Below are 25,357 nucleotides of genomic sequence, written 5' to 3'. Positions count from 1 at the left end.
GTAACTGGTATTGGTATCTCCATTGTTTTGAAAATTTTAGTTTATATTTTTGAATGTATGTATCAAAGGTTATATTATGGTGAGAGGAGGTCTGCCACTCTTTCACAAGGATGATGTCATCAGTGATGTCATCAGTGATGTCATTTGAGATGTCATCAGTGATGTCATGAGTGATGTCACTGACCATGTCATGAATGATGTAATAGGTGACATCATCAGCAGTTTATTCCGGGTGCGCGAGTTATAGTTAGCTGAACTAACTATAATGGGGGAATTTTAATGGTTTTGTATGAGGGAAATGTCCAGCTAACTATAACATGTGTGAAAACAATGTTTTTTTCAGTGAATTTCTAAGGTTTTTTAAATGCTAATTCTTAACTATAATGTGGCTGAAACCTATGGTTTTTTCAGTGAATATCAAAGATTTTATAAATGATAATTTTTAAATGTATTAATTGGTATATTTTTTAAACTGATTTACTACATTGTTTTAAACTATTTATATTTAAATATTTTATCTTTTAAATTGTTTTTGAATATAAATTGAAAACAAGTTTTTTAAAATATTGAAATTGTAGTATTGGTTTTTAAATTTTATATTATTTTTAATTTATATATATTTTATATAGCACGCAATGATATCCTTTGGAAGGAAATTGAAGTTACTGCTTAACACGGATAAAATTACTTTTCAGGATCAGTACTGGGCTGAAAGATGCAGCACTGAGGTCTCTCCTGATAACAGGGGAGTTAATCGGAATTCGTAGTTCGGCTGATTTTAGAGGAATATTTTAAAGTTCTAAATCTTCACACTTAGAAGAAATTCCAAGTGAAACCAGTCAATGTTAGCCTATGGATCTGAGCCATAAAATACCATCTTCCTCCCCCAAAAACACCTGGGCAAGGAATTGGACTCAAGTCGACATACCATCCCTGTGTAACTCGCTAACTGCCACCTGCCCAGATCTATCGGGCCTAGCCCCACACTCTCAGGCCACCATTCTGGACCACTGGCTCACCAAAGCCTGTGACCCAGTGGCTCCCCTGAAACGGGTCACCATCAACCGCACCCATAATGCTAACAAGTGGTTCAATCCTGGCCTTAAAGCCAAGAAACTAGAGCTAAGGCAGGCTGAACGAGCTTGGAGAAGGACCTACTGCCCGACCGAAGACAACTTTTCATCACCCACTTCAGTGAACGCAAACAAGCCATCCTGACAGCCAAAACAGAATACTTTTCTGGGCGCATCTTAGCTGTAGAAAACCAGTCTTGGGAGATTTTTTCCACCGCCCACGAGCTGGCATCATCAGACAGAACCTCACCCAAGATCCCCCCCTCCCAGCTCCTATGGAACTCGCTTAACAAGTTCTTCATCGAAAAAATAGTCCCATCAAAGCTAACATCCCTCCTTCCTTGCCCACTTTCACCCATCCGCAGCCACCGGACAATAATCGGTCCCTCACTACCATTCCCTCACTGACTAAAGAATCTCTGCTCCCTCTACTGAGGCGTGTCAAGTCGGGCTCCCCAGCTGCCATCTGCCCGGCACGCATCCTCTGTCAGATCTTTACTGAATGCCCAGCCCCCGCCTTCACCTTCCTGAATAATTCCCTTATGCTTGGCTCTGTCCCGGCTTCCTTCAAAACTGCCACAATTCTCCCAATACTAAAAAAACCGGGCACCGACCCGTCCTCCCCGGCAAACTATTGCCCCATATCCCTTCTCCCTTATCTGGGAAAGGTAGCTGAGTCCCACATCACTCAGGTGCTCAGCTCTTTTATAGAAGACAGTAATTATCTCACACCCTGTCAGGCGGGCTTTCGTCCCCGCCACTCCATTGAGAAGGTGGTTATTTTGGTCATGGACCAACTCAGGGAGGGACTTGACACTAACACCCCTCAAGCCCTGGTCCTCCTAGATTTGTCCGCCGCATTTGACACGGTGGACCATTCCATCCATTTGTCCCGTGTCAAGGCGGTGGGCATGGGGGAACAGGTACTGACCTGGATAGGCTCCTTCCTGGCCGATCGTACTCAGGCAGTCCACCTTGCTGAATTCTCTGCCCCGCCCCACAGGGTGAATTGTGGCATTCCCCAGGGATCTTCCCTCTCCCCCCTCTTATTCAATCTTTACATTTTCCCCCTTATCTATGCACTGCAACAACTGGAGGTCACAGTCTACAACTATGCTGATGACCTCCAACTAATTATTAATTTCTCTTCCCCCACATCCGGCGCCGCTAGCCTCCAGTCCGTCATGCTGTTTATCCGGGATTGGATGAATGCAAACCATCTCAAACTCAACCCGGATAAGACAGAACTGATTTTGACTGGAGGCAGTGGCAACCCCTGGTCTCCTTCATTTTGGCCCCCTTCCCTTGGCTCACCTCCCACTCCCTCTTTTTCAGTCAAAACCCTTGGTATTACTCTCAATCCGGACTTGACACTCCATTCTCACATCAGTTCTGTTGTTTCTTCTTGTTTTTTCACCCTGCGCATTATCAGGAAAGTATCCCGGTTCTTTTCCCTCTCTGCACTGAAACTTATAGTTATGTCCATGGTCTTATCCAAGATCGACTATGGGAACATTATTTACAATGGTGCTCCCGCCTATGCACTAGCGCTTCCAGCAGGTGCAGAACCAGGCTGCTCGCCTGTTACATGGCCCATCCAAATATCATCACTCTTCACCCCTTCTTATTGCCCTCCACTGGCTCCCCATTAAACAACGTGCCCTTTTCAAACTTGGCTGTCTCACTTTTCAAGCTCACACGGGCACTGCCCCTGCTTTTATCAACTCCACCATCACTAATTACTGCCCCTCTAGAGCGTTATGCTCCTCTTCTAAATCTTTATTAGTTATCCCCCGATTTAAGAAAAAAAGTTTGGGAGGTCAGAAATTCTCGGTTCTTGCACCTACCTTCTGGAACTCTCTCCCACCCCAGGTCAGACTTTCCCCCTCCTATCTTGAGTTTCGCAAAGCTCTCAAGACTGTGTCCGCCTTAGCTCAAGAACCCTCTAGCGCCAAGAAACTGCACACTGAACGCGCGCTTTATACATTTTTTTAAATTCAAAATCAAATATGGAAGGAAATTCAAGTTACTCGTAAGTATGGTTAGAATTACTTTTGAGGATCAGTACTGGGCTCAAAGATGCAGCACTGAGATCTCTCCTGATAACATGTGAGTAAATCGGAATTTGTAGTTCTGCTAATTTTATAAGAATATTTTAAAGTTCCAAAACTCCACACTCAGAAGAATTGCCAAGTAAAACCACTCAATGTTACCCTATGGAAGGAAATTCACTTACCAGGTAAGTAGTGTTATCATTGCTATTTCTTACTCAGTTGTGGATCCTCGATCCAACTCTGGTACATCTCCTGTAAACAGTTGAAAGAATGCGTCATACAGGCGATTTTTAAGGAATATTATTAGTTTGTGAAAATAGACACTTAGAAACTTTTCTGGTGCAAGCCAGACAATGGATTCCTATGGAAAAAAATACAAGTTACTGGTAAGTACGGTAAGTACGGTTATAATTACTTTTCAGGGTAAGTGCTGGGCTAAAACATGCAGCACTGGGTTCTCTTCTGCTAACAGGTGAGTACATTGGAATTCGTTGTTTGGATGATTTTAGGTGAATATTTTAAAGTTCATAAACTCCACACGTAAGGGTCTACCGGATGTCGCTGGTGATGGAATCAGTGTGTTTGACACTGTGGATGGGCATGTCAGCCTGGTGTTCCCTATATCAAGTAACTCTGATGATGATCAGACATATGAGCCAGACATTGAATTGGCCTGTTCTTCAGAGTCCAAAAGGGAAATCTGATGAGGTATCAAAGGCCTCCGGGTCCAAGATGGGGATTCTTGACCCACTTGGGGACAATTTGTTTTATCCCCTCCTGATAAAACATCCCCTGTCACATGAATGGACCCCCTATCAGCATGTGGCTGACTACATTACCTTCTGGTTGGGGAGGTAGATCCCTAAGGAAGTGAGGTCTCGATTACAATCTGAGTGTCCCCCGCCATCCTTGCCTGATAAAATTACATTGACACCCGAACTCGACCCAAAAGTCGTGTCTTTTATCTACAAGGGAGGAAAAGACCCTAGAAGAGGCCTAGACAAAGGTTTAAAGTTCTGCAAGGACAGACTCCTGGACATTATTTGTCCCCTTACAAAAATCTTCGAGATGGCCGAGACAGCCTTCCTAAGCGATAGTCAAGTCGACCCAAAAGAACTACGAGAGTGGACACAGAGAGCTGTTTGCCTTCTTGGCAACCCAAACACGGCCCTCTCGAACGAGATAAGAAAGAGCATCCTCCTAAAATTGGACCCCAAACTCATCGAGTTCGCCAATAAAGAAAGTGGACCTTCTTCTCAAGGCCAACTTTTTGGCGATGATTTCATTAAAGAGATGGCGAAGTATGTGGGGATCTTCAGCTCCATACAGAAGTACCAAAAAGAAATTAGAAAGTTGTTCCATGATAGAGTTTTTGCAAGGGCCGGGTAAACAAGGGCCTGGCTACAGTACACCTTCCTCTAGACCCTACATGGCATGAGGCAATAGGTCCTTCCAACAAACCTGTGGTTCCTATGGCTCCTATTCCTACTTCTACCCCCAAAGATAGAGAAGCCGCTTCTGGAATACCAGATGCGAGACAAGACAGAAAAGCTTTTCATCAGGTACGTCTCACCAAAGACCCTTTAGATTCCCCTATAAAGGTGGGAGGGAGACTAGCCCAGTTCTGTGGAAGCTGGAACTTGGGTACTACAAACTGTCAGAGGATTCCGAATAGAATTTCTAGGCACACCCTTTCCAGACAAAATACCAATCCAAATAACATTCTCTCAAGAACACTCAAAATTGGTAACAAAGGAGATGCAAGTCCTACTAGCCCAAGGTGCCATCAGAGAGGTAAGGAATCCAGGGGATGGCTTTATCAGCAAAAATTTTTGGGTGGAGAAAAAGAGCAAAGAGATGAGGCCAGTAATAAACCTCAAAGATTTGAACGAATGGGTGGTCTACCATCACTTCAAAAAGGAGGGTATATACCTCCTAAGAGACATCCTAAGGATAGGAGATTGGTTAACAAGATTAGATCTCAAGGGGGCCTACCTTACTATCCCTACCTGGCCTCCACACCAAAAATACCTCCGCTTTACATGGCTAAACAAAATCTGGGAGTTCTCCAGTCTCTTACACGGACTTTCCTCAGCACCCTGGTGCTTCACAAAGGTACTCCGGCCGGTAGCAGCATGGCTCAGGGCAGAAAGCATGAGGTTAATAATATACCTTGATGACATCTTGAAAATGGTTCAGTCCAAGGACATTGTATCCATGCATACTCAGTGGGCAATAGAGATTTTAGAGAAACTAGGATTTGTAGTAAACCTAAGGAAGTTGTGCCTAACTCCAGAACAACTGATAAATTGGATGTACTCTTACACCCCTATTGTTTTTGCTTTTCTTCAAATTTGTAGCATGCTCCTAGGGTGTGCATGCCGTTGTGCACCAATGTATTAGAAAAAATGCGTGCCCCTGAAAATTGAGGAACGTACACTGGTCACCAATTGTTACCCTTCTTGGTTTATTCAGTTAATAACAAAATGTATTCAATTTTTTGTTTGGTTGTTGTTTTTATTCATTCATTACATATCTTTATAGAGTTGTTATTCACTCTATCTTGTAAATTCTTTTCATATTTAAATCCATGTTATTACACCATCCAATGCATTTCGGCTCATATCAGCCTTTATCAGGGAAGCATTCATCTATAAATCAAAATTTATGTTCAATACATGAGGATGCAAAGTTACATCAACAGGTTATTGTCATACTGGATTCCAGTGATAGTAGCCAATCTTCATAGTGTAATATTGTGTCATGTGACTTTTAGGTGACGTCATTGTGGTGTTTTAGTTAAGCTGAGTGCTCTGTGTTAATAAGCACTTATGTGTTAGTGTGGCATTCCTAATCCGTATAGTGGCAGTTATAAATGACGTGCATTTGTAAGCGCAGTTAAGATCAAACGCTCCTTGTTCGTGAACATGCGTTCGTTGAACTTTATGAGTGCCGTTCAATGATGTGCTCCCCGATCCAAACACTATGTTCGGGTACCTAATCTCGCCGAGCAGTAAAAGTGCCCCCTCGGTCTGTGTTATTTAAATCGGTGCCGTGTTACGCTATGGACTAATAATCGCTAACAATTGTGCATGCATTAAAACGCACTTAATATACATGCGATACACTTACTATGCGTCGGTTATCATGATAGCCCAGCAGTGTGTTATCCTGCTCTGCGCCGAAGGGAGTTAGTAAAAGGACAGTCTCCTAAGAGGTAGTCATGCATCTCCTATACTGTGAGCATAGTGAGAGGACTATGTTTCAGAAGTGGGCGCCATATTAGAATGCCTATTTACAACTATATCAGTATCTACTCTTCTCAATCGAGTGTGAGGCCAACCGGAATCACAATGTGATATACATTATATCTTATGTGATAAACAATGATACCGTATAAATAAAAGAATTACATCAAAAGAATGAAATCACAAGTCATTTTTCCAGGAGATCAGTCAAGGGCGCAATGTAAGTCCTTCTGTGAGGTATAGGTTATAAGTAACAACTGTATTCCACTCTGTCATTCATTCCCAATGGTTTGAGAGTTTCAAGTTTATAAATCCAATGATTTTCTCATTGTAACAGTGTCTTATTGTTGTCTTTCCCTTCCATTTTTGAGACTATCTTCAGTTTCGTGAATTTTCACTGGCTGATGTTGTGCGAGGCTTCCATGAAGTGGCTGGCAACAGTAGATTTGATTTGATTGTTTCTTATGTTAGATTTGTGTTCAGTTAATCCCGGTTTTTGATTTTGCGTTCGGTTTTTCCTATGTAGCCTAACCGCAAGGGACATTTTAGCAGGTACACCACATTGGCGGTGTCGCATGCGGCTGTGACTTGTAATTTGATTGAAGTTCCTTTCCTAGGGTGGGTAATGATTGCCCCTGTGATCACATTATTACAATTGCTGCAATTGTAGCATGGTGTTGTGCCTTTATGTGTGGTTTCAATTTTTGGCTTTTTTGTTTTGAGTATCTCTCCTATATTTCTTCCCCTTTGGTACAGAAATATAGAATCTTCGACCTGTAGTGCAATGTTGTTGATGAAGAAAAAGAGAAAAATTAAGTCATTGTGTGTACTAGATTTGTGTTTGTTAGCTGAAGGGTTTGGTCAGGTCTTTGAGATGTGTGAAGCAGAAACAAAGCAATGTGGACCCTGCAAACAAATCTAGCTAAGTGTCAAAGCAGAAGAAAATAAATCACCTTCTAGAAGGAAATTAGCCTCCGTCATTATCCCACCAACATTGTAAATCATCCCAAATACAATCAAGCTTAATAGTTATGGTTAAACAAACACCCAGTCTCACTGACTGCCACCACATGAATACTCTTAACACACTATCACCAATCAGTCATAATATATATCAAACTTTGGTGCATGCATGCCATTTACCTGTTCTAAGTCAAACACAGTGACAGTGGTACATTGCAGATCCATTGTTTCATAAACACACATTGCCAGACTTGCAAATCAAATAATCTGGCGCAGCCCTGGTAAGGGAATACCGAAAAGATATATAGGCGTGGGTTGGAGACAAACAAAAAATGTGACTATCCAGTGTCCTTGCAGGAAATGGGGAGTATCTTTGCTGCACACTGTTGACACTCTTATGCAGCTGTAAAATGTGACTAAAATAGTGGGGCTCCATTAGTCAGTCATTTACAAACAAACAAAAAAAATAATGTTCCCCTAGCTTTATCTTTTATTTTGTTGTCAAAGTAGTTTGGTGATACGGAGAGAAAGGTCTATGATAGTGGCCCAGGCATAGTAGTCAGGGAAGTTGTGTGCATCCTCAAACTCAAGTGGTTTGCACAGAAGTAGGTCAGCTAACACACTACTACCATGACCGGTGTCTGACCAATCACCCTCCTCTTTCTTCTGTCATAGTTAAGGTATGGTGAAATTCAGTGGTTAACGTACTGATTCATTTCGATTATGGGTAATCTCTCCATATTTTGGGGAGAGACTGGTACTTCTTTCTGTGACAACTGCACCAGTTGCCCTAAACACATGCACAGCGGACACACTGGCTACTGGGCAAGCCGGAGACTTTATTGCCAGCCTGCTGAGCACTGCCCATTGCTGCCTCTTCCCATCACAATACAACAATGGGTTTGAATCAAGATTGTCCTCTGTTGGGTCATCCATATTGGCCTTTAACCATCCTTTCATTAGTCATTGGTGCTCCAACTTGCTCAACCTCTTTTGCCTTTGCCTCTGCACTGGACGTAAGCCATGCCAGTATAAACCAATGGGGCTGATCCTCCTGTTCCTGTTGTTCCTGTTGTTGCTGGTGTTCTTGTTTTTGGTTACTGCTGTTGTGAGCTAACAGCACTGCCCTCAGGCTCTGAAGTTGAAGGCTGAACTGCAGAACTTGTGTTCCGGAGGAGTGGGCCTCTAACTCCCAGACATTAGTTTTCTAGGGCACTGGCTTGCTCAGCAATCTACGTTTTGAATTTTGCAACATACCCATCTGAAAAAGGAATACAAGTGGCCAGTAATAATTTGTAAAGAGGATCAATAATTGTGGCACAGATGTAATATTTGGATGACACAATGTCTCTTTGCACACTTGTATTAACAGATAAGCAAAGGATTAAGCTCTTCACCAACTAATACACATTTTATTTCATTCACACCTTCGCACACTTCAGAAACCTCCTATAGCTGTACATTTAACATATGCAGCAACTGAATAGATTGGCCCATGGTACTGTTCCCCTTGCCGCCTTCCAGTGTGAATACCTTCGAAGGAAGCAGCATCTCTGTCAGGCATTTGACTAGGCCGAATTGATCCATCTCAATAATTATGCCTTTCACAGTTGCAGCCCCTCTTTGCATGAAATAGCCATTGATCGGCCTTCACTGCTCAAACAGACATTACAACATGTAATAAGTCAAGTTGCAACATGTTTTCAGCTTCTGTATGAGCATTTAAACTGGCAATTTAGTTTCATTCTGGATGACCTAGCTGCTTTTGGGCTTTAAAAGAATGGATGAAGTGAGTGCAAATAATTTGCTTTTTTTAGCAAGTCCTTTACAATGATGTTGCTGCAATGCGTCAAAAACAGGACCCTCCCATGGCCTTAACTATATAACTGCCTTACTGGATTACCAAGATGGCCACCGTACAGGTGCTCTTCCAGTGAGCTCCTAATTGGGCATTACCAAATCGGATGTCCAACCCTGCTATCCATTTCCCTGGTGCCCACCCCTACTCTCTCCAAGTTGTCCTGAGGCTGCAGAATATCGTTTACTGGTTCTACTCATCTTCTGTGCCCGACGCGAGACACTGGGTAATGATTTGGGAAGCTTGGTTCGAGCAGTGTCATGTGCTCGTTGTTGCGGTTTCGCTGCCTCCACCCTGCAGAGGGGAGTCCTTCCATTCTTGTTCCTGGAGCCACCGTGCCTCCCCTGGTGCGGCCACTTCCGTCCACCTGGGGTTTTGACCATCTGTTTCCACACTGTTTTCGGCCTCTGGTCTTGAAGGAGTACAAGCCTCGCACTGCCTTGGTCGGCTGCACTTGTTTCCGGCTTGGGGGTTTATGTTGCTGACCACCTTTTTCCAATATTTCACTATACCTGAACTCCCCCTGCACAATCCCCTTGCTTAATCTCCATCCTTCAAATTATGTTGTCCCGGTTGTCAACATTGTTGCTTTTTTTGTGGTTATTTGTAATTGTTAATTTATTTTGGCCTATCTCCCTGCACTTGACACTCCCCATTGTCTAATAGTTACCTACTAGAATTCACTCCCCTTATCTTATATTTCTATATTCTCCTTCCTTTTTCCTTCCCCCTGTCTCATTGTGCATCCAACCATGTCCTCCCCCTATCACCCCCTCCTTCCTCCTGATCCTGCTCTCTCCTGGCATGTCCCCAACTCATGGATCATCTTATACCTGTCTAATCTTTCCAAAAATGCCTAGAACAATTTCAACCATAAAGTATTGATAGGTCATCCTGAAACGCTAATGGTAGATACTTACCACAACCTGTCCTCTCCAATGAAAACAAACTTGATTGTTTTACTCCAAACGACCCACTAAATGGAAAAACACTTTCCTTCTCCACACTCGCATCACTAAATCAAGCAAAATTCTGTACGTATTCAAACTGTCAATAACCTCATCTGTAAGTCATCTTCATTGTCTTTTTCTCCAAAGTGAATGTTAATTCTAGGGTACATATCTTCAGATTAGTTATTTAGGCTATTGTTTATGCATTTCAGCTATACCCTGCCTTGAGTGACCCATATCTACGCCTCCACGCCTGCCGGGAGTCCGCACTTTTTCATTTGGATGGCCCGCATTCGCAAGTTTGCCTACAATCATTGCCACATATAGTCATCGTTACTCATACTAGATATTCTTTATCAGGTAATTTACCTTTTTATTATTTATAGCTAACTGAGTATAGCTACCATGTTAGGTTATACATTTTTGGATGAGACATTAGGATATTATGTACAGTATCTCGTGGTTCTTTTTTATCTTTTATATTTTTCTTTCTGTGTCTGGTTGGTAGGGTTTCCCCATACCAATCCTCAAGTAAATCCATATTATCTTTTTTAATTTTGATCCATTTTACACATCTCTAGTGGGCTTAGTATACTAGGCTGCCTTTCTTTACAAGAAGCCTTGGTATTTTCAGGTATTATCATCTGATTAGTCTATATATATATATATAATTATTTTGATGGTTATGTTTTTACAGTTGATTCATCAATGGTGTTTTCCGGCTTCATCATTACATACTTTGGAATTTTCCTTTAGAGCACTTTCAACTCTCATATTAGTAAGTGGCTCATTTTACACTGTGATTGTCTTCCCATGTGGCACGATACAGGTGTTTAGATACCCCTACTCTTTTAAGAGAGACAACTGAATTGCATATATAAATACTTAGTTGGGAATATTGTCTGTGGCTTAAATAACAATCAAAATTATTACAACTGAATGAGTGGTAACACACTAGACAGGCGCCCAGCAGTACTCTTTATGAATATGCAGATTACAATTGAAAAAGTGGTATCTTTATTGTACTGTGAGAGATTAATGAAATGTATATACAAATGATCATATTTATGATGTAACCCTGTATTTTGTTTCTAGTACTAGTCCATTTCCATCTAATGTGGACATAGGCTTAGGTTCCACTTCGAACTTTTCCCTAAAGGAGTCTTTGAAAGATTATATATTGTATATAGTATCATTTGAATATATGTGGTCATAGCAATTGAACATGTTTTAGTAATGTTAAGCACCTCTAGGATCATAAGTTTGTAATATATGTAATCGCCTAATAATACCTATGCTATATGTTTTTTATAATTTCAGTGCGATAGACGGTTCCCTGATGAAGGCCACAATGCAGAAACGCACGTAGTCACATCTACCGCATTGCCCCAATCAATTTCTGTCTATAGCTCTCTCTGCTGTATATATATTTTAAAGTGAAAAAATGAATCCTTTATTATATAAATGAATGCACTTATGGATATCACTTTTTGAATGTCAATATAATTTGTTCGATTGAAATAGTTATTTATGAAAACATCAAAAACGGAATTGAAATTAATTTTGAATAATAAAGTGAATAATTATTTCTTATATCTATTTGTGACAATTTTGGTATGATTTTGATGGTTTTAGTATTTTGGTGTGTGGGGGTACAAGTTATAATATAGTTTGACCTAGAACTGCTCATGTCAATTGGTTGACTGAACTGGCTATAGATCTTTATCTAAAATAACATCATCCCTAGCCTTTTACAGTGAAATTGACATTTCCACATTTAGAACCGATAATATTCTTATTCAAGCATCTGAATACCGCCGCAGGTTCTGATCTTACTATTGACCGACTCACTTCTGGCTCTTTCATCTTCCAAGAGTCTCCCACAAACTCTTCCCCAACTCACATGCCTTCCCCTGGAACTTCCTTTGCACTGTCCTTTAGATCTTATGCTCCTACTCCTACTCTTTCTAGCCACCGATCCCCGGCAGCCCCTATTATCCTGCCTTTCCCTCCCTCTATCCCTACTCCTATTCACTCGGTCCCTCCCCCGGTATCTCCTACTATACTCTCCTCTACGTCTAATCTTCCCTCTCCTAATAGCATCCTTCCCAATCAATCAGAAGTTGTTGATCCCTGCAACCCTCTCTCTCTTTTGCTCTCTCCCACCACAACTCCTGATTCTATCACTGACCCATTTCGCGCTACACAATCCTTTCTAAAACAGTCTGAACACTGTTCTGACCCACTTCCATGGCCTTACTCCCCTGCCCCTTATTAGACTGCCTTCCCCTGTCAACACTGATCCCACCTCATCCACTTGCTCCTTCTCCCCTTGAGTAACATCTTCAACCCTCGGTCTAGGTCTACTCTCTCTTCACAGCTCCGCTGTACCATCTCTTGCCTCCAGACCCTGACCTTCTCCTTGGGAGATTTGAGGCTGCTGCCCTCTCCTGCGCCTGCTGCCCATTCCAACTGGAACCAGAGAGCCTGCATGCACCGTGACCTTTTTCAGCAAATTTTCCTTCTTAATCCTTTCCGCTGTTGTGCCACTGTTATTGTGCCCATCTGTGTCTTGCTCTAATTCCACCACTGTTTTTATTTTCTTGAGCCTGGCTGTTCCTTTTGCCTGTTGCTGCCTCAGAGGCCCCTCCCCCCAGAATTTCCCTCAGAATTCCCCCCAGAATTCCCCAAATACTGCCTCCCAGCTTCTCCTCCCTTCCACCTCCCCTACTTAATGGCAGCCGCTGTGAGGACGCGCAGTGGACACTAGCAGCGGGTGCAACGCTGACGCACCAAAGGCAAGTCTGTCTTTGCCCATCCGTGACTCGACCGCAGTCAATGCCAGGAACCCTGGACCCCCACTACCCATCGCTACGACACCACCACCCTCCTCACACTCAACCCTGGAAGACTAAAAGAATGCCAAAAGGTCTCCTGCCTCCAATGCTGCCAGACCCTCACCGCCACCCCAGCCTCCAACACCGCCAACGCTAGCAATGGCGACACCCTATAATGCATCCTCCTCAATGTACGCTTCGTACACGTACACGCCCTGGTAATCTGGGACCTACTGGAATCTCTCTCGCCCAACATCGCCTTCTTCACAGAGACCTGGACCAACGCATCCTCTGCCCCGACATCAAAGAAAAGACCGCCCCAACCACCCAGGAGGGGGCTTCGCCATCGCCCACAAGAGCGACTTTCACCCTGCCACCTCCAGAAAAACCTTCCCTCTGCCAAACACCTGCACTGCCAGATCCAGACCACACTCAAAGCCACACTCCAAGAAACCCTTGTCTACAGACCCCCCGGCTACAAACACCCTTTGCCACCACCATCACTGACTTAATCGCACCCCATACCATCGCCTCAAAAAACTATATACTCCTTGGAGATCTGAACTTCAAACTCGACAACACTAGCGACCCCCAACTCCACTATCCTTCATGACAGCCTTGCCAGTATCGGACTGAAATAACTCATCAACACACCGACCCACAGAGCAGGACACACCCTTGACCCTGTCTTCGCAGAAGGAAACAGCGTCCAATTCAGCCACACAATGCAGTCGCCAACCACCACTGCGTCCACTTCGCCATCAACAAACCCAAGGTACCCAAACCAGCCCCACACCCACCACAAAGGAACTTGAGCAAGGTTACCAACGAGCAACTTAACAATAACCTCACCCACGACAAACACATCTGGGCACACGATGCATTTGATGCAAACAAAGCAGCCAGAGAACTCCACACCTGGATCTCAATCTGTGCAGATGAGCTTGCCCCGCTAAATAACCCTGCCAGACATTGCCCGAGGAAAGTCGCCTGGTTCACCACTGCTCTCCTAGAAGCTAGACACCCCTGCAGATGCCTGGAGAAGAACTGGAAAAACACCAAGACTACCAAAAACCACACCACCTACAAGGATGCCATGACAAACTACCACACCAGATGAGAGCCACTAAGAGGAACTTCATCCACAACAAAACCCTGGCAAACTCCACCAACTCCAAAGAACTTTACATTGTCATTGAAAAATTCACCAACCCACGCAGTGAAGCCATAGACATCACCCATACCAAGACCTCTGTGATAAGCTTGGAACCTATTTCCACCTCAAGATCAAAAACCGTTAAGACAACTTCATCGACCATCCACCAGGTACCACGGATGGCGCCCCAGAAACACCAGCCAGGCCACCATCTCCAACTGGACACCCATCACGGCCAAAGACACCACCTTGATCATGAAAAGCATCCAATCGGGCCCCCACCAAACCATGCCCTCTCATATCTACCACAAAGCCGTGGCCACTATCGCCCCCAAACTACAACACACCATCAACACCATCACCACCTTCAAAACAGGCCTCTTCCCAGACCACTGGAAGCACGCAGAATTCAGACCACTGATCAAGAAGCCCACAGCTGACCCCACCAACCTCAAGAACCATCGGCCCATCTTGCAAATTGTGCACTGCATGTACCATGATGCAAAGGAGAAATCTTTTCTGGGTTATGATGTAGTGTCTGGCAGTACCCTTTTCCCAGCTCAAACTGTTTTTCATGACCTCCTTTACCATTTAGCACACCTTCCTAGCAGGAGCAGGAGAGTACGGCCCTAGTCTGAGAATATGGCCCCAGTGCGGACATAAAGTTAGGAGTCGTAAGGGCCTTCTGTAAATATCAATAATCGTTAGTGCCTTCTGTGAATACCAAAAGTAGTAAGTTTAGGATTTTGTGCAGATTAATTTGGTGAATTGGCCCCCAAATTGCAGCTTGCTGCACTAAAACCATCAACACCTCCCTTACTCCTGGATTTGTCCCAGACTCCCTCCAACTCAGACAAATCACTCCCATTCTTAAAAACCTCACTGCTTACCTCAATGACCCTAACAACCTCCGCACTATCTCTAACCCCCCACTCCTTGCTAAAGCCCTTGAAAAATGTGCATTGCTTCAACTGGACAATCACGTAAGCAATTTCAACTTACTTGACTCCTTTCAATCTGGTTTCAGGAAAAGCTGCGGTACAGAAACCGCAATGCTGAACATTGTGGATGACATCCAAAATTCCCTAGACAATGGGGAAGCTTGCCTGCTAATACTACTTGCCCTCTCTGCTGCTTTCGATACAGTCAACCATTCTTCCTTACTTAATTCGCTTAAATCTCACTTTGGTCTTAATGGTTTGGTCCTCAAACAGTTCTCTTCTTTTCTCCAGCACAGTACACAACTAATGAAAATCAATGCCTGCGTCATCTACTCCTACCCCTGTCTCCCTGGGTGTCCCCCAGGGCTCTATTCTCTTCCCCTCTCCCTTCAACCTCTTTATGGAATCCCTTCCCCTAATTTTGAAACAAGCTGGAATTAACTACCACCTCAATGCTGATGACAACTAACTGCATTCTGATGTACTTCATTTAAACAATACACCAAGCAAAATCCAATCCTGGTTCTGCTCCAGCCATCTCAAACTGAGTACTAATAAAACTGAAATTATTATTTTCTCTCCTAAAAACAACTGTCTCCCCATCCAAGGCTGGATCATGGACCTCAATGCCCTCAATTGTCTGCTCACCTTATCTGACTCTGGAGGAAAATCCCTAAGTTTCACTCTTGACAAGAACGTGGCTCTTAAGGACCACATAAAAAACTTGGCCAAAGGAGCATTCTTCAATCTCCGACACCTCAAGAAAATCAAACCCTTCATTCCTCTAGACAACTTTAAATGGGTTCTCCAATCTCTAGCCCTCCCTAAACTGGACTACAGCAATGCTATCCTCACCGGAAACCCATATGTCCACCTATCCCCCCTTAGAACTGTGCTCAACTTGGTGGTCAGTCTCATCACCGACCGTAAACGATTTGACCCCATAATGCGGGTACTTAAATCCCTAAATTGGCTACCCATCGAAGGTAGATGCTTTTATAAGACTGCATGCATCACGCATAAAGCTCTTCACCAACAATATCCGCTGTACCTAACAAACAAACTCAATACAACAGGCTGCTTCAGACTGATGAGAATTAAAAACTGCTATTAAAAAAGAAAAAATACCAAATCTGGCTCTTTCTTCGGAAATGCCCCGAACATCTGGAAATCCCTCCTGAGGGACCTACGCTGTAACCCATCCTACCTCAGCTTTAAAAAGACCTACAACATCACCTTTCAAACACATTTTGGGGTGCATAATTCACTCCTAGGACCTTGCTTTCTGTTTCCTCCACATTGGTTATCTTTCTGTTATTCCTGGTCACCAGGCCACACAAACAAAATTGTATTGTGACAACTGATGTATTTTGAAAACATGTGTAAATATATTTGTATGTTTTTCTATTTTCTATCCCTTTCACTAAGCACTTTACACTCTTTACCTTATGCACGCTCGCTTTGGGCAACCTATATATTCTCTTATATAGAGATAGTGATGTAGGCAATTAATTAAAATTGCTCCTGAATTTGTAATGATTGCTGTTGCTTTTCTTTATTCCATATGAATTAATACATTGATTGTATAGGGTTGATCTGTGAGACATATTCCATAATCGAAGGATATTTGTAATATGTTTTGATTTAATCGACTCTTGTGAAAATATTGGTTGAAGACCATTGTATTTGAATATTGTTGAAAACCCAGGTCTTTTGACTTTTAGGGTCACTCCATTTTTGATAATGGTCTACTGACTTCAGCATCCCTGTGATGGGAGCGATACCTAATGACTCATGCCCACACATCAGACCCATGCCTGCACCACATCTTCAACCTCAGAAACCAAAAGATCGGCAGGTAACTCACTACCCTACTCAACACCTCCATCACCACTGCAACATTTCCTGATGCCTGGAAACATGCCAAAGTTAGACCACTACCCAAAAAATACTCCACTGAGCCAGCGAATTCAAAAACTATCAGCCAATCTCTCTGCTCCCATCCCTAGCAAATGTATGAGAAAAGTTAATAAACAATCAACTTTTCATACAGCTGGAGCAGAACTAGCTACTCAATGCCTCCCAATTCAGCTTCTGCAACAATCAGAGAAAGGAAACTTCCCTGATTACATCCACCGATGAAATCCAAACACTCCTTGACCGAGAAGACACAGCAGCTTTAATCCTCCTTGACCTCTTGGCAGCCTTTGACACCCTATCCCACCACATGCTGATCGAAATGCTCCACCACATCAGCATCCAAGTGGACATGCTCAGGTGGATTACCTCCTTCCTCACCGGAAAAATCCAGAGGACTCGCCACCCAACTTTCAACTCTGAACCCAAGGAGATCACCTGCAGTGTCCTCCAGGGCTCATACATCAGCCCCATGGTTTTCAACACATTTCCCTTGGTATCAAAATAATTTTCAAGGCAGACTATACCCAACTTATGCTCTCACTCACCGACGACCCCACCACCATTAGAACCAACTTTGACAGATACATGACAAACATCACCGACAGTATGAAGAACAACTACATGAACCTGAACAAAGCCAAGATGGAAGTACTGATCTTTGGCAACAGCATTAACACATGGGACAACTTCTGGTGGCCATCAGACCTAGGACCTGCACCCACACCCTCCAACCATGCCAGAAATCTGGGAATCATCATTGAGAAGCTCAGCATGAAAACACAGATCAACGATGTCTTCTCTGCCTGCTTCCTGACTGTGCATTCTACTTAAGATCTTCAAGTTGCTACCCCTACACACGAGACTCACCGTGGCACAAGCCCTCGTCACCAGTTAGTGGCATAGCAAGGGATGTGGGGGGAGTCCGGCCCAGGTGGCACATGTTTTGGGGGCAGCAGCCTCCCCTCACTATCGCCTGTTGTCTCAGGGTGGCAATCCCCAGCCTCCCTCCTGCTCTTCAATGCGGCTGTCTGCTGCAGCAAATGCAGGGATCGCCACGGGCAGCCAAATGTCCCGCTATGCTACTATCGCCAGCCGACTGGACTACAGCAATGTACTCTACATAGGAATCGCCACACACCACCTACACAGACTTTAAAACATAAAGAACACTGCAGCCAGACTCATCCTCTACCTTCCCTGAAAAACCCACTTCACTCCCCACCTCAGGCAACTCATCTGGGTCCCTATAGAGAAGAGTTGCTAATTCAAGATGCTGACCCATGCACACAAGGCTCTACACAAGCTGGACCCACCTACATAAAGCACCACCTGAACTTCCACCACCCATTGAGAAGAACACCAAGTGTCTCCCTTTTACTTGCCCATACTCCCCCCATTTACCAAAGCAGAAGTGGAGGACACACCTTATCCCACATCGCAGCAAAGACCTGGAACAGCCTCCCCCCACACTTTGGACCATCACCTCACATCGGAATTCCGAATGCCCCTCGAAGCCATGGCTGTTCGAAAAAGCCTCCAGGACCTGCAAACGATTGGGTGATTAGCTAGGGCAATCCTGATTGCCTGATTAATTTAATGATAAAGTGTCTCAAATTGTGAGCTACCTCATCAGAACTCTTGAGGTAAGTAGATTGTGACTCATTAGGAATGACTAAATGAAACTCAGTTGGCTTCATACAGTAGGAATCGTGATTTCCTAATTGCAATTCGCAAAGAATCACAATTAAGAAATCACAATCCCTAAAATGTGAACATATGGCCCTAGAGTACATGCATTACTTAAACGTTAGTGGAAGCCCATTCTCAAGAAGAAGTATCTGGGAGACAATTAACGTTAAGGGGGGTGAGTGAATGATAGTTCTTTTAATTAGGTCGGCGTAAATAACTAGTATTCGGTAAACAGAGAAATGTGTGGGGTTGCATGTTTGAGGAGGGCGTGTCCAAAGAAAGCAGCTCCCTAAATGTAGTGTCTGATGAAATTATTTGACTGTATTCTGATGTCGAGAGCGTGTGTTATAGTCTCTTCTTTGCCTCCTCTGTCTTCTGACAAGAATTCCGAGTCCTTATGACTTGATCCGGTTATAATATTACAGTTTTGACATTATGCTATATTGTCCTATGGTGCGGCCAATATTAGTGTCAGCTAAATGATGCTGTGACCACCTTAAAAGGACGTGTTTTTCTTCATCGTTATCAGCCGACATCTAAGTACCTTGCAGTAACAATACTGCCAGGGTTGGCATTACAGCAGCATATGCTAGCACCAATTATAGTAATGCTCAATTAGTATTAACGTTTCCAACATTACAAATACAATTTCCTACAAGTACTACACAATCCCATCACCAAGAGGACTGAGCACATTTCCCACTAGAGAAGGCCTGATTAGTTCTACAAGCGAGGCGAACATTCTCCAGAGACCTGCACAGAGTATTTAAAACCCCACCAGTCCATGTTTGAATGGGTTTCTGTGCAGAGAGGACTCACCAGAGTGTTATCCAGATTCCAAAGTGGGGCGCTATACTAATAGTGGAAGTGTTTGGTTTCCTACCTTGAAAGTGAGGTATGTACTAAATAAAATCATCTTCGAGGAAACAGGTTTAAGTTTTTTTACAATACATTATGTGAATCTCCGCTGGTTACTAAAGGTGTCTTTAAACAGTGGCGCAGGAACAACTGTATTTATGTGACTAGGTTTAAGGTAGCGCATTTGAATATAAAATAATGTGAGATATGCAATCGAATGCCACGGTGTGGTGGAATATGTTTTATTTTTTTTTATTTTTTTTTATTTTTTTTTTTTTCAAAATGCTTTATTCGAGTTTTTACTCATAAAAGCAGACAAACATACATACAATTAAAAAACCATTAAATTTACATGAACAATCGAACAAGCACATACATATTTTTACAAGATTAAAAGCAGTGGAACATCGTATATACAGGTGCAGAGAAACATATCCGTCGATAAATATAGACCAGGGGAGAGTGGTCATAATAACAATGTTAATCATCCCAGAAAATTATACGTTAAAAAAAAGCAATTCATTACATTAAAAAATCAGTTTTAAGCCGACGACAAATTTCATAAACAAAGAATAGACGAAATGTCTAGCAATCTTTGGTCAGATAAAATTTACAGAGAATAAACATTAGTTTAGCAGTCTCTGACTCGTAAATAATTACAGAGAATAGACAAATGTCTAGCAGTCTCTGAGTGACTACTGGCAATATTTAACATGCCAGCAGTCTCATCCTTAAAACCCACGCCCATCCCAGGTACTTTGCAATTGCAATATTGATCCATTCTTCAGTGGTAGATTTTACTATACGCAATGCCACCATGCTACTTTTTGTGCCTAAATTCCTGCACATGGGAGCCAACCAAGCTTGCCTTGGCGCAGCATATACTGGGCAACAGAACAGGAAATGACCTAGTGTTTCTTTACCAACCCCGCAGACAGGGCATACTACAGCTCCCCCTGATTTCCATTTGGCTGTTAAGTTACAGAGTGGGAGCGAGCCTACCCTCATTTGAAATAGCAATTTCCTGTCCAAGGGGTTCGTTATGTAGTCCCAGTACATTTCATAAGTGGGGAACGTTTTAGTCTCTAAGTATCCAGAGGTCATAGTCCCACTGTTGTTATTAAGTAAGCTACTATTAGCTACATGTTCCCAATAAATGTCCTTTAACACTTTTTTGGAGGGAAATAGAGCCCCTGCAGGATCTGTCCATAAGGCCTGAAGTCCTAGATTGAGTAATTCAGTCTTTAATGTTTTAAACCACCTGATTTTGTTATAGAGATCAGCCTTAATAACATCAGAAAACCCCTGCGCATAATGCGAGAGTTCTGGTGTGGTCCAAAGTCTACGCCAGTATAATATCGGGCGCAGTTTGGCCTTTTCCATGAGCTCTCTTCTACCTAACTCATAACGTAGGGGTAGTAGTGGGCTGCTCTGTGGGGTACCCGTCAATGACCTCAGAAATTTATTTTCAGATAGTTGGAGATCATGGAGGTTTTCGTACCCCCATAGCTCCGCACCATACAGGGCAGAGGCAATAGCTTTTGCCTCGTAGATTATCAATGGTGATTTGATTGGTTTAAACAATGACTTCTTTTGCTCCTTGATTATTGCCCCAGATAGCTGCTTGTGCCTTAATGTGGCAATGTTAAGGTGTTGCTGCCACTTATTGTCGTTGGAGATCATGATCCCCAAGTAAGTGAAGGAATTTACAACTTCTAAGGTACGACCACTCATGGTAATATTCGATTTAAAATTTCTGTGAGGGTTAAAAGCCATGAGTTTTGTCTTATTTGCATTTACCTCAAGACCATGGTCAGCGCAAAACCCATCAAATATTGCCAATGCTTTTTGTAAGCCTCTGGGCGTTTTCGATAAAATTAAGGTATCGTCGGCAAACATTAAAATGGGGACCTTCTCCCCAGCGAGAGAAGGTGCGTCCACAGACTGAGATTGCATGCGGGAAACAATACCATTGATAAAGAGGGTAAACAGGGTTGGGGCCATTGAACATCCCTGCCGAACCCCACGCTCAACAGGAAATTCGGCAGTGTTGTTCCCGTATCCTCCCCATCTAATTTTGGCGTAGTTGCCCTCGTGCAATCGCATAATTAAAATCAACAGATCTCCCGGAACCCCTAAAGTCTCAAGCACTTCCCACAGCTTCGCCCTCGGTACCAGGTCGAAGGCAGCCCGCAAATCAACAAAAGCTGCGTACAGGCTGCCTCTCCCTAGCACCACGGTCTTCCACTGCATTAGGCGAAAGCGGAAGACTTGATCTACAGTGCTGGTTGCTCTACGGAATCCAGCCTGAAAGGGGGATAAGATATTATGATCATCAACCCAATCCAGCAACCTGTTGACAACTACTCGGCCCACTATTTTCTGGATGGTGTCTATTAAACTAATGGGGCGATAGTTTCCCGGCTGTGCCCGGTCTCCTTTTTTATATATAGGAATAATTTCAGCACCCCTCCAACTCGCTGGGATATCCACCCCTCTTATAATCAAATTCATCAACAAGAGTATGTATCTGCACCATTTATCAGTATCACTCAGGAAGACATCTGCCGGCACCCCGTCAATACCAGGGGCCCGCCCACCATGGACAGTTTTTAAGGCAGTGAGTATTTCATTCTTAGTGAAAACGTCATCCCCACTGTTTAGGCCATACGTACACCTTCTATCCATTGCTTGATCTCTAGAGGCATACTGCTCGCTAAAGAACTTTACCCAGGCGTCCTGGGGGACGTTATTAGTGCATGCTTCATCTATCCTATCATGTCCCCATTTAACTATATGCCAGAATAACCTGGAGTCTTTACGATCACTAGCATTTTTTAGATTGTTCCAGTGAGCCTCATCCCAATCTTTTTTTGCTTTTATTATACATTGTTTATAATGTTTCCTGGCTGATCTAATTACCTCTAGGTTCTTATTCTTAATTGCATCACCCAAAGAGGTTCTTGCCAGCCTACATTCATGATTGTACCAACGTGCAGGTCTGTGGGCGTGCTTCTTTTTGTTTGCAGGTTTCAAGAAATGGCCTCTAATTTCTGTGAAAAGAGCTTCATGTACCTTAGTGGCATGGTTTACACTGGAAAGATGCCCAGTTTCACCCTCGAGGGCCAAGATAGCCTTGTCAGTTGCCATGTTTATTTTTTCCATAACCAGCGCATCTGTTTTGACACTAGTCCACTTGAGCCTGCGGAGATCATTAGAAGGTACCAACAACGGGGGCAAAGGATCGATAGCAATACTAGGGACAAGCGCATCAGACTGCCACCACTTGTGGAGGACGCAAAGAGGATTGTGGTCACTCTCGAGCCTTTCCTTGACCTCCATATCAACAATAGATGACCATAGGGCCATACAACATATCACATAGTCAATACGACTCTTAGATCTTCCATTGTCAAAGGTCATGGCTGCTACTCTGTCTGCCTTGGTACGACCATTCAGAGCCCTTAAGCTATGTTCAAGGCACATAGCATTCAAGCTTAAAATATCCTCCGACCAACGAGTTATAGGGGTTAGTTCAAGTGCAGGGATTTCCCACATAGTATCTTCTTCTGCACCTAAAAAAGCCTCACCTGTATCAAGGGGTTCAAAAGTGCGGTTTAAGTCACCAGCCAGTATGATATTGTTCCCAGAGGAATAGATATCTAAGTAACTGTACAGTGAGGCTAAAACCGTAGATTTACCAACATTTCCCCCTCTAACATATAGGTTGTAAATGTCAATGGGGGTGGAAGAATCCCTCAATAGTCGAATGAGCTGGATGTCTTTATGATTTAGCTCTATGTTTTTTACCAGAATTTTTAGGGACTGATGGACCCATATGGTGAGACCACCCATTGGTCTCCCCTTGGGACCTTTAGTGGCCGGTACATAGTAGTTCAGATAGCCCAATGCATAAACAGGATCACAGGCCCAAGTTTCTTGGAAAATACAAACATCATACTTGCGAATGAATTCAAACCACTCTCCACAAGCCATCTTAGAGCATAGTCCAGCTATATTCCAAGATAATAGATTTCCAAGAGCACCCACCCCACAAAAATCAGGGCTAGGAGCAGGCCTATTCATACTTGCATCAAAAATGACATTAGCATCCGCTGTTGGATTTGTTAATCCTACTAAAGCATCAGAAAAACGTAGCTCATTTGAGGAGCCAATAACTTCATTCTGCCCCCCTGTTGTACACAGCATCGGCGATATTTGCAGCTGAGGCATACAGTTGGTTATTTGTCAATCACAAGCATCAAGATTGGAAAGAGCAGAGAATCTGTTTTCTAAGCCTAGACCCCACTCAACGGGTCCATGATTCTTACTAGCCCTTTTGGTTACAATGTTCCATTTTGTTCTTAAGGTGCTTGGATTGGGGCCTCTGTCTTTTCGAGGGTAGAAGAAGTCAAGAGTCAGTGGAACAATAGAAGTGGAGCGTCTCTGCGGCGGGAAAATGTTAGGCAAAATATTTGGTAATGCGTCTGGATGTGAAAGATTGAGCACAACGCAGTCGCCCTTAAACTTTTTTTCTCTATTCCCAATCCACTCCACTCTTCTTGCATTTACCAATTCCTCAGCCAGTTGCTGTTTCCCCCACGAAGATATGGCCATGTTGTTGGTAAGCCAAGATAGTGATTTATTCATAAGCGATGCTGTTGATTCCGCTTCACCGGCACCCAGAGGGGGTACGTTTGCCAAAACAAGTACTAATGGCGAGGCTTCCACCACCAGTTCAAATGACCTTTTCGCTGTGTTTGAGTCAGCAATAGAGAGGGCGGGGGGTGCAACATCAGAACTATTTTCCGGAAGAGTCGTCAAAGAAACCAGTGGGGGGTTAGGAATAAAGGTTGGTGGCAATTTATTTGCCAAGATGTCATTAACCATAGGGTGTACATTTGATGTAATGACCTCTGGGAGTTTCCCAACTTCGCCCAACGTTTTACCAAGGAGACCTTCCAGTTTAGTAACTTCAGCGGATAACTTATCAATTTTGCTTAACAGTGGTTTGACAATACCTTTGATTTTTGTGTCCATCAGATTGCAAAATTTCTTAAGTAGAATAGTAGAGAAGGTTTCATATGTTTCCCCCAAGAGATCGTCCTCCTCCACACAAGAAGTTTTCCTTGGGGGGGTTGCAATTCTATTTTTAGCTGACCTCAGCCCCGGACGTTTTTGTGTGGCTTTTCTTTTTACCCCTACAATCCTTGGCGCTGGAATTGGGACAATGGAAGGGGTGATATGCTCACAAATCATGGGACTCAGTGGCAGAACGTTGCTATCACTGTTATCTTCGGTGCTGACCACTATGCCACTTGGTTGAATATTAACTGTATCCTGTGAAGGAGCTTGTGCCACTCCAGAGAGACTAGTGTTTGTTAAATTAAAAGGATCATCAGTTTCTATATCTACTAGTGGAGATTGTGTGGAAGACTCCATGCCTAAAGAAGACCTTCTGTTACTATTTATTTGTGCAACAACCTGTACTAGATAGTTCTCCATGGTGTTGGTAGCAGGCGTTAGCTTTTTCCCAGGCAAACCAGGCATGTGTGCAGATGACTTGGAAGAACAAAGTAACTATAAATAAGCGGGTTACCTGACAGACGATGAGCTGGATGCACGGTGTAAGTCACTAGGCCTATGTCTAAATAGGCAGGGGTCCTGGCCCAACCCAACCTTGGCCGACCTCGGACGGCCACTGACGGTCCCGCCCTTGTCCCGGGCTTCTCCCGCACGCGACTCGCGGGTTCGAGAGGCGTTCCCTGCTAATAAGGCGCCTCCTGGCGCGTGGCCGCCGTCACACCCGC

Source organism: Lissotriton vulgaris, chromosome 5, assembly GCF_964263255.1.
Source record: "Lissotriton vulgaris chromosome 5, aLisVul1.2, whole genome shotgun sequence".
Lineage (NCBI taxonomy): Eukaryota > Metazoa > Chordata > Amphibia > Caudata > Salamandridae > Lissotriton > Lissotriton vulgaris.
This window is presented reverse-complemented; position numbering follows the sequence as displayed.